Source organism: Balearica regulorum, chromosome 4, assembly GCF_011004875.1.
Source record: "Balearica regulorum gibbericeps isolate bBalReg1 chromosome 4, bBalReg1.pri, whole genome shotgun sequence".
Lineage (NCBI taxonomy): Eukaryota > Metazoa > Chordata > Aves > Gruiformes > Gruidae > Balearica > Balearica regulorum.
In genome coordinates, this window is record NC_046187.1 from 65,968,559 (window position 1) to 65,978,677 (window position 10,119).

Here is a 10,119-nt window from a genome sequence, read left to right on the forward strand (position 1 = left end):
GGGCGAGGAAGACACTCACTGGGCTTCGACGACGTATCTACTCTCAGGCGGGAAGTAGCCGAAATAAATGATTTTATTTCGTCTTGTGGCAGCGGGCGCGACCAGCTTTTATCTCCGCGGACAGTGCGGGGGGAGGCTGGCATGGTGGTTTCTTCCGCTGCCTGCCATCCCGTCAGGCACTCCTTCAGGGAGGCGGGGTGCTCCGCCTCCTCGCCGCTCATTTGCATTGACGCAAGGCCCCGCGCCACGGGCGGGCGGAGGGGAGTGGAGCGCGAGCGCGGCGGCACGAGACGGGTGGTTGTTGAAGCTCAGCCGGGGAAGTCCCACCCAGGGCCCCGCACCCGCCTCGCGGCGTTCCCTCAGCGGCCGCCTGGCTGGGTGCGTCCTGCCCGCCCCGTCCTTCGCCCCCCCGCGGGGCTTGCCGGCGGGTCTGGGGGCTCGTGGTCCCCTCACAGCTGCTCGGCCCTCGTGGGGCTGGAGGGGCAGGCCGGGCGTGACAGCCGTGGCCTCCTGTTCCCTCTGAGAAGGGATGTCGGGCGGGGTCTCTGCCCGCCTCCCGCACAGTTGTGGGGCAGTAGGGAGTGTCAGAGCGCCCGGGTGAAGCTGGGTCAGTCTGTCAGCCCTTGTCTCCACCCAGACCTGTCGTCGAACCATTGCCACGCGTTCGTTGTGCTCCTGAGACCCACAAGAGCGCAGACCAAGCCTCTACTAAGGTGTGGTGGCACCTGGTGGTGCCTTGTTCTGGCAGCTGTAGATATAATGCTGTTCTAGATGTAGATATCCCTGAAAAGACTAAAATAAGTGTGCTCCCCCTGGACTCTGGGAAAGCTGTAGTTCAGCAGTGAGAGAATTAATACATGGCTATTGTATGCGAGAGTACATTGGGGAAATGTCATTCTGTGCTTGCCCTGTTGTACTCTAGGCTCCCATTAGTGGCCACTGTCAGAGACTGGATGGCTGCTTCCCATTTGGCCAACAGACCCAGTGTAACAATTCTTATTTGTTAAATCTGTATGTGTTTGTTACATACATGTAAAATGTAGGGGGGGAAAAAGTTGCTTTGTCATCTGCAGTGATCTCTGATGTGATCGTGAACCTGTGACGGATGGTGTGTGTCTTTGGGTATCCATGCCATCTTGCAGGGTTAAGATGAAAATACATTTGCAGCATAAAAGAATACTTGATACATATTTATCTTTGCTGTACTATGACTTAGTACTCCAGAATTATTAATTATATTGGCATCTGTTTCTAGTACTCTGCAGCCGTCTATCTTACAAGTGGTAGAAAACAGAGTGCAGACCAAGGCCCTACAGATGATCACATGCTGAGTAAATGTTGCTGGCCAAGTAATGGTTCCTTGCTGAATAGTGAATTGCTTCATGGCGTGGTCCTCGTAAACATTAGTTTTGTGAGCTGCAGAACTGGTAGCATCTGGCTTCCCTTTACGTTCGTGTCATACGCCTGACATGGTTGCGTGCAAGCCTGAACAGAAGCTGTCCTCTACCTGGGGCGTTCTTGGGCGTCTGGCAAGGGTGGAAGCAATGCTGCACTGTGTCTCTCCTGTAAGCAGCTGCCTATTTCTACCAAGTTAGTAGGAACTCGTTTAGTTGGGGTATTTTTGTAAGCAGTCAGCTTCTCTGTCCCTCACCTTTAAATCAAGCCCAAATTCTAGTGATTCTTCCTAAAAATAGTGATCATGAGGTCTGTGAGTAGTCTTTTTAAATTGACTGAGAGACGAGTGCTCACATCCTCCATGACAGTTTATCTCTACCATGGTAGCTACCTACCCCAATCATTCGTGTTTATTAAAACAACTTTCATGGGGTGAATCTCATCTATTTTTAACCATGTAAAAAGTAAGCAGTCGCTCTGCATTAGCTGCCTAATCTACAAACACAAGACAGGTGCTACCAAAGGATGATTCATCCTACCCTAATGCAGGTACCTTTAGAGACAGAAACCTGATCACTTTCTCTGCTGATTATGAGGAAAGCTTCTGGCTATATCTTACTGCAGAATCCAGGAGGTCTTTGGTGCTCCTTGGTCTTGCGGCATATGCTTCTTATTTCTGATACATGCAAGAACGGCTGTACCGAGTCAAACCGAGAATCCTTTGGGCTATATAGCCTCTCTTCTGCTTCTGATATGTGTCCTCTTGGTATATGCTGGGGCCACAAATTCTGGCTTCTCCTCCACCAAGTCAAGTCTCTTAACTGACACCTCAGTGCCATCAAGAAGTGCTGAGTCCTGTCCTTGGCACTGTTTGTTTTCTCTCTCCAGTTCCCAGTTTCCTGATTTTTGACCATTTGGCCTTCGCACCTTCTTGCTTTAATGTTTTTTTTCTCTCTTTTAATTACTTGATTCCTTCCTGCTTTCTTTTATCTTAGCAGCCCCATTCCAGGGAAGGTTTGAGAACTTTTTTGGATTGGGCTAGTAGGAAGATAATAGTGTTTGAAAATAGATGCCTAAACAAATGTGTAAAAACAGGTTAAGGATGTATAATGCTTCCTTGAGTTACCTCAACCATTTGCAACTCAGGAACTCCCTAGATTTGCCTTTTCAGACCTTAGGGAATACTGGAATGCTTGGACTCTGCATTCCCTGATTGTCATCGGAAAGCAACCGTGTGCTTGGGCCTGAAGAAGTGAGCACGCTGGCAGAGCCCCTCATCTGAATGACCTGGACAAGCTGGAGAGGCACAGAGCTGGGATGAGTTGCTTAGGCTATATAGCAAATGTTATGAGAAGTGAATGCCAAGCCATATGCAATATCGCTGTACGTAATAGGTAAATGGAAAAAAACCAGATGTTGCAAAACAAGCTGTCAGTACGGTAAAACCTAAGTTATGGTTCTTGTGGCCGTTAATCAACCTGCTTGTGTGTATTCATTGCAACAAACGTGCCAGACATCAGCTTCACCTAGGAGGCCTGTGGCAGAGCTGCGGCTCTGGGTTTTTCAGTGCCTGGAAAACAATGACCATCCTATTTGTCTTGTGTTCTGCATCATCCACTATGTGTTAACCTCTGTGTGGCAAATTGAACCAGCAATGCTATAGAAGAGAAAACACAAAGACGAATCACAATAAATTATATAAAATGACACTATAAAAGGACAAATCAAATAAACTGTAAGGATTACTAAGCAGCTCTTCTGGCTGCTGTTTGGGTGACATGAAAGGGATCATCAAGGCAGTGGCTTCTGAGTTTTGTCCCTGAGTGGTTATCATCTCTTCTAGAAATTACCATGCTCAGCTTAAGTTCTTTCCTTTTTATAAACCCAGGAGAATAACACCTGCTATTGGCTGGTGATGGTGACAGGATACTATTATATGAGAAAGGATTTTGGCCCACCATTCCGTTTTTCTGCTTGAACAAAAAAAAAACTTTTAGCAGTTACAAGAGCTGAAAGGGAATGTGCTGAGAGGCTGTCTGCATCAGAGTGGTCCGTGAGTTAAGCTTCTTTAAAAAGTGTGTGTTCTTGGGGGTAGGATCCATATCTTTTCCTAATCAGACACCACTGAACAAGTGTTACAATATTTGGGAACATACAATAAATCATGAAACTGATAAAAATTTAGATATAGTATGTAGGGGTTTATGTGCATGCAGAGTTACTTCAGTGCTTCCTCATTTTGTAAATTAACATGAACACCAGAATATCCAGGGCCTAATATATAAAAAACCCCAACCAACAACTCTGCTGCTGGAATCTGCTATTTCCCTCCTATTAGCTAGTCGGAAAATCACAGTGGCTGTGATTCTGAATATCGGCTGCAAATAACACGTACACATGAAAATTGTATTTGCTTTCATTCAATACTAAAAGCAGCTTTTCTGGTGATTTTTTGCATGTTATAGTTAAAGGTAAATGTGGCTACAGATAGTACTGACTACAAGAAACCTTTTTCTTGTGGAGTGGCTCAGCCTAGAGACTCATTGGCTGCTTGTAATGCAACAAATTGTTCTTTCCACAGCCCACAATATTTATAGGCCTTTCACCATTTACAGTGATTTACTGCTCCGTTTGACCCCTCTTCCAAGGCTCTACAGCTACAAGAAAATCAAGGGGTTTGATATCAGTTGCTTATTTTCTCTTTACTGTTGTACCTTTCCTTCTCCCTTTCCACATCTTCTCCTCTTCCTGGGCTCTTTTTCAGCACTCTGTATTTAGGCAGCTCTGTCTGTCCTGCACTGGTCGCAAGGGCTCTGCTAAGAGATCTGCCTCAATCTTCCCTGTGATCGGGCAGTTTAGGGAAGTACAGTCTGCTCTCCTGCGGTCTGTGACATGTGTCTGCTTCGTTCCTCAGTTTAAGCTTTGAAACGGGCTTGTGTATGCATTCCAGGAACTGCACATTGTTCTAGCTGGTAGCAAAAATACATGATTCACGTACTTTTCCTAGAGCTGCTTCCCTTTAACCTTAAAGTTGATTTTTGTTAATGACTTTTTCCTCCCATGGAAACGTGGAAAACAGTCTGGGACTGCAGGTTATTCATGTAGAAAAGCAGATGATGAGGTTTGACATTTAACAGGAAAAAGGTCTGAAGATTTCTATCAATGTGTTTCATGTACTGTTTTTCTGTTCTTGTTTTTTTTAAACTCTGAAAATAAAAATCATCCATTCTTAGGAAGGAGATAGGCAAGTCTTTTTCAGCAGTGAGCAGTCTGTAGAGTCACAGTAGCTTACCTTTTTTCCTGTTTTTTTTTCTCAGAACAAAATATTAATTACTGAGATGATAGAACAAAACTGGGAAAGAAGCCTTTGTTAGATAGATCACTGTGTGTTGGAATGAAATGAAAAGCAGTGGGAAAATGTAATACCAGGGATTGAGAAGTTTGCTTTATTCTGTTCTTCCCATGCCCACATTATATTTTTGTTTGTTTGTTCATGTTTGTTTTTAAAGTAAAAATCTGAAAATCTTAAAAATTCACAGGAGATGGGGCAGCTTTCTTCCTTTATTCAAAGCCTGACTTCTATCACAAGAGCTATGCTGCCTGCTGGACTTGAAGAATATGGATTCTGGTCACAAGAATGCAAAGCAGTGATTTACTCTGTTTTTTTCTCCTTTTTGCCCTGGAGTTTAACCAGCACATTAGACTAATATTTTCTTGCTTGCTAGTGGCAGTTTCTGTTTCTTTTTTGTTTTGGGTTTTTTTTGGTAGTGGAAGTCATTAGAGTTTCTCCCAAGAGAATCACTGCCAAAGTAAACAAACATCTTCATGAAAGGAAAATAATGTCTGTGGAGTATTCAGAATTCCATGTTTTACAGACGAGTATTTATGGCAACCAACTAGTGAATTAAAGTGAATGAAATCCTATTTCTAGTTTGCTGCTTCTGCTGTGCTAATTGAATGTGGCAATTTCTGCTAGTTTCTCAGCTATGCAGTGCAAGTTCTGTATGTTACTTGTAATTTAGGATGAAGGAAAATATGAGATGAAACTCACTTTAGAAAAAGGATTTTTTTTTTTTTATTGTTGGGAATTGAATAGTGCATGTAAACCTCCAGGGAATTGCTATTGTCTCTAAAATGTTCTGCATGTGGTTGGCAAGAACAACAAGGACAGAAGAAAGTTCAGCTAAAAAATTCATAAAGGCTGTCTGGTGGAATGCATTACAGTCAGCTGTATACCTCTGTGCTCTTATCCCTCTGAACTGATAATTTTTAGCTGAAATGAAACATTCTGAGGAACAGGAGGCTGGCAGATTTGCTGCGTAGATTGTTTGAAGGTTTAAATGCTGTGACTATCTCATCTTACTGTAAGTCTGTAGATATAATGTAAGCTGGAGTTGCTGAAAAGTGATAGAACGGCTCTGTGTGTACAGCCTACAAAACTGTGAAGAGCTTATTTTCTGTGTGCCGCAGAATCCTGCACACTTGCCACCTCCTGTCCAGGATAGCAATAATTCACCAGTGGAACAAATACACTTCAAATTTGTTGAGGATGAGACCGTATCTAGTTCTTTGTTTGGGCAGTGGCTTTCACAAAGGGGCTAGTGCTAACTGGGACCTGCTGCCAACACCATCATATGTTTCATGACAAATGCGAAATGTTCAAAAAGTTGGCACTACAAAATAGAGATACTGTCAATCTCTGTTTAATTCTCAAAATGGCTTGTAGGATTTTAAAGCTTGTGTTGTTGCTGATGCACTCGTGTATCAGATCACGTTTTTAACAGTCCTTATAATATGGCTGGTTAATTTGGTTATATTACTAGGACATAACCCCAAATTATTCTGAGGATAGAGAACACTGAGGTTTTACTGCTGATTTTTTCCTGTGTGGTGTGTGCAAAAGAGTTTGTCCAGCAGTGTGTGCCACTATAGTCAGAACATGGTATTTTCTCATCTTCTGTTCTATGTACAGTACAGATGCAGCTGCCACTATTTACCAAATATGAAGGTGTTGTTCACAGCTCTGGAGGTAAGTTTGGGTTCTGCCTTAAAGAATGCATGAGACATCTCTACTAATTGCACAAATGTTCAGTGTATATTTACGTACCTGAATATTGTGGTCTAGGAGGCTCCCAGAAATTTTCAGGAATGATCTCAGTGATCATTGGATGGGTCTCCAGAAACTCGTGTAACCAACTTGTGCTAAGAATAACTACCTGATGCTTCCCATGTTGGAATGATCTTTTCTGATGGGTTGTGTACTGTGGTCTGACCGTATTTAGGAGACAAGGTAGAAGGCCCAAGGAGACACTGGAAATTTTTGAGCAAGAAGGCTTTGAAATAGAGTTCATTGAATCCTGTAGGTAGCCCTTATTGCAGATGCAGCAGGAGGAAGCAAGTGTGTGTCTGTAGCTAGGTCTGCCCCTCTGCGGGAATGTACGGAGCACATAGCAAGTTAAACAGAAGGATTGTATGTTTGCACCTCAGCAGGCTGTTAAAGTAAGTGCTTTAAATTGCTACAAGAAGATTTATTAAAGTTTACCTATTAAACCTCTGAAAGGTGATAGAGGAGCATGTTCCCCTTCTGAGCCATAGCATCTGTGCTGTACTAAAAGCAACGGCAACCTAGCTGATTTATATGTGAAAATATATTCTCTTGTACTTGACCTTATTTCCTCTTTGAGTGTAAGATGAATGTTCACTAATTTTACACCACCACCCACTGTTTCAATAAAATTATTTTCAACAGATCTGTAGGAAATTTGCTGCTTTAATTAATACAGAATTATCTCAGAAATTAGCAGTACAGACCCTTCAGATTCACCATAGAGTGAAAATTAGTAAAACTTTTATGTTCAGGCTAGAATTGAAGAAATACAGATTAAAATTAAGAAAACCATTAACCATATCATTGTGACTAATTATGACTATATATCCAGTAACCAAGCTGGGGTCAACAACTCTAAGGCTGGCTATTGCGATATCTGAGCTCAGCCAGTGAGGAGCAGCTAGGTCACTGGAGGGAAGGATGCTCTCCTCATTCAGTGTGGGAGTGCAGCATCTTTTATGAAATATTCTGGCATCCACAGCAGTAACAATGAGACTAGCCTGGCGATGAGGCTTTGCCTCTGGGAGTTAGAAGAGGCAGTCCTGCATTCCTGGAGGCAATGCAGAGTTGAACTCAGCTCTGCTGTGCAGCAAATGAATGCTCTCTCAATAGTTGGCTGTTTTCCAGTCATGTCCTAGGTACCTTCCCCCCGCCCCCCCCCTTTTTTTTTTAAAACTTACTAAGTTACATTTCTGAACAGTACAGGGTGACTGATACTGAAGCTTTCACTTTTAGTTTCTTACTGGTCTCCCTCCTCCTAAATATGCCTAGCTCTGGTTGGGACTCAGAAACAAGAAGTCTTGAGTCCTTTCATAATAATTTACGTCTCTGATCTAATGATCAATTGTAAATCAGTGCTAAGCTTCATCACTTTCGACCGTTCTGTTATGATGATACGAGGACATAGAAAAGCAATATGCTTGTTTCACCCTGTATATTTTGGTTACTAAAACCATATTACCTGTGTGGTTCTTTCTCAGTGCTCATGTATAACATTCTTAATAATTGTAAAGAAAAGGAATCCAAGAAAAATCCCTGCCAAGAAACTACGTAAAAGCTGAATGTATTAGAATATTCGTATTAAAATATTTTAGAACTGCATTAACTATACAAAAAAATAATTGAAACCTAGGAAATCTAGTGAAAATACTGCACTTCAATAAAATGAAATATATTAAAAAAGAAAACACATGGTTAAAGTCATCCAGACAACCTTAATTTTCTTCTATAATGAGAACCTGAGGGAAATGTGGAGTTAAATTTAGTTTATTTTTGCAGACTCTAAAATTTTTAACCTTTTATGTGCAGTTTTACTTAAAAGAATTGCGGTTGCTTGGATGCCTTAATTGTTAACTCTTCTACCTTTGTATATTTGGGTTTTTGGCAAGTTTAATCTAACCGAGCCCTGGAAGTCATGCTCTCTAGCCACATAGCTACAAGGTAAAGGAATTAGGGTAAGATCAGACCTATTATGTTCATCTTTTATACAGAGAATACAAAACCTACTGTAATTCTGTCATTTCCTCTCTCATTGTGGTATTGAGACCTCAGATCCATTTTTATGCAGTGGCACAAAACAGTTTGCTGCTTAAGTATAGCTTACAGAAGCTACTTTGGAGAATTGATGATCACATATGCCACAAATCAATTGTACCCCTGATATTAAAAGGCAAAATTACCCAGATCTTTAAAAATTCCCAAACCTTGGTAAATATCCTTGAGTAATTGTGATATCATTTTGGGTCAATGTACTTTGCCAGAGGTCAGTCAAAATGAATCATCCGAGGAACCTTTGTTTTCATATTTGTAATTTTTTTTTTTTTTTTTTTTTTTTGTGCATGCTTATATAGTATGTTGTAACTGAAGAGCAGAAAACCTCAAAAAAATTCTGCATTAGGAAATCAAAGGGCTTTTCTTTTTTTTCCCTTTTTTTTCTTCCAAATAACCTCTCTTTTCAATGTTGAAAGGTCTTCTTTATATGAGGAAATTTACTAGGGACTATAGTAGTATAATTATGCCTTGTGGATGCTTTTTAATCTTGCATGAATGCCTGCAGAATTCAAGCGTCCACATGGGGAGTTATACCACCAGAACTATAGGGGTGTAATTATGCTGGTGAATTCTGTATGAAGACAAATGCTTTATGAAAGGGAATTTTATTTTGGCTCTTTGCTTTTCAGCTTATTCATGTTCTGAACTAAAAGGACTTGATCAAATCAATGAAAGTAATGAAAATTCAATGGTTATCAAGTAGACTGTCAAGTGCTGGGGAAATCGGAAAGTAATAAATATATACGTTTCCTGATAACATTCATGTGAGCTTTTGTTCTTATTCTCTCGGCAGTGTTTGAGTTTGTGAGGGGTTTAGTGAAAGGTTAATAAACAGGATCCATTCTTTGCTGAGCCTCATAAACTAATAAACCCAAAAGCTAAACACTGATAGAATATCAGAGATTCTTGGCTCTTATAAAAAGCAGCTGGGGTTTCAGGCAAATACGACACTGGAGAATTACTTAAATACTTTTTAGTCTCTGTAGGACCTCTGCAGCTAGCACTAGGCAGATCAGCCATTGAATTTCTGTATGTGAATTTTCCTATATCCCAGTTAAATTGTAATTCCTTAAATATGCGAGTCGTAGGACAGCAGGTAATATGTTCTCTACAGAAGTAGGCCATTTACATGAAAATAACTTTCAATATGTCAGTAAGATGTAGTAACACTTTAATAATTATTTACAAAATGTGCTTAGAGTGAATTATAAGCATTTCTCAATGTAATTGCTGCATAGACTTTAAGACAAGAAGAGCCTGATCATTTTGGTGATGTAATCCAGTCCAACCTTAGCATTGACCACAGAGCATCGCTCTGTTAAGTCTTGCTTGAAGACCATTATTTCAAGGTGAACTTCATTAGAAAGATGTCTGGTTCATATTTAAAGAGTTCAGAGAACAAAGAGTCCACCACATCTGTACCAACACTCAGTGTTCAGGTGAAGTGTTTTATTTGTGGTCTGAACTTAGCTTTGACTTAACTTGTTGAATCTTTGCTGGATTAAAAAAGCCTTTAGCACTGGACATTATTCAATGAAAATACTTAAAGGCTCGGATCAAGGCAT